We start from the raw sequence: 1,358 nt of genomic DNA on the forward strand, positions 1-1,358 counted from the left end.
GCTGCACAGAGTTTGGCCCCACCTGTCTCTGATAGCCAGGCTGGCAATGGGATCAGGCTATGGGATTGGACCTGGGGCAAGGGCTGATCGCGCTGCCCAGGTTTGTTTCTTTTGGTTTTTTAACAGGCCACCTCCAGTCTAGAGGTTTTGTATTTGTTTTTAACAAATCCAAACTTAAATTAATCTGAAAATATTTCAGTGTTATAGGCATAATTTATACATATAGTTTATTATACTGCTTTTGTTAACTCAGCATGTAAGTTTTGCAAGCAGGTTATTTTAAAACTCCAAGATTCAAAAGGTTATTTTCAGATGTGATGTCAATAAGTCATTTATGCTTGTAAGGTTTATAAATACAAAATAGTGTCCCAGATTTTGCTGTCAAAATGATTATTAGGGGGAGTGGATGTGCTCAAGTGGTTGAGTACTTGCTTCCCAAATGGGAGGTCCTGGTGCCTCCTTAAAAAAAAAAAAAAAAAAAAAAAAACCAAATCAGGGGAGCAGATGTGGCTCAGCGGTTGAGCACCAGCTTCCTGCATATGAGGTGCAGGTTCAATCATTGGTACCCTTACCTCAAAAAATAAATAAATAAATAATCAGATTTTATTATGGGATTTTCATTGAGTCACACTTTAAGAAAATTTTTTTCTAGATTCACTGTCTTCAGATTGCATAAATTCTGCTGATACTACATTTATCTTTTCTGAGGTAAGAGTTCACCAGTTTTATAAAGAATCCGGAGTATTCTATGAAATAGTCATTGTAATCATCTTCCCAGAGATATTAGGACTCATTCTCTTACCGTTCTGGTTGGCACTGGGAAACTGAGCATTTCATATGAATTAAAAAACCTTGAAATTATTGGGTTTGTTTCCACTATCTTCACAGAAAGATGTATTATGTGATTTTTTCTCTCTCCCTATTTTCAGTTATATTGTAATCCCTTTGGAAAATTTTCCCATATCACTAATGATTAAGTTGCATGATTGTACTCTTTGTATATGTGTATATGTATATTATTATTATTTTTAAATGTACTACTTTGTATTTTGAATAGTTACACATCTTGATACCTTTATCTATGCTGGAAATTTGGGGCTCTTCACCAGAATTTCAAGTACCAAAAAATTATTAAAAGTGACTTTTTTTTAAAGATTTATTTCTCCCACACCCTTGTTATCTGCTCTCTGTCCATTCGCTGTGTGTTCTTCTGTGCCTGCTTGTTTTCTCTTTAGGTGGCACTGGGAACTGATCCTGAGAACTTCTGGAGTGGGAGAGAGGTGCTCAGTATCTTGCGCCACCTCAGCTCCCTGGTCTGTTATGTCTTACTGTCTTTCCTATGTCTCTTTTTGTTGTGA

This window comes from Dasypus novemcinctus, chromosome 3 (genome assembly GCF_030445035.2).
Source record: "Dasypus novemcinctus isolate mDasNov1 chromosome 3, mDasNov1.1.hap2, whole genome shotgun sequence".
NCBI lineage: Eukaryota > Metazoa > Chordata > Mammalia > Cingulata > Dasypodidae > Dasypus > Dasypus novemcinctus.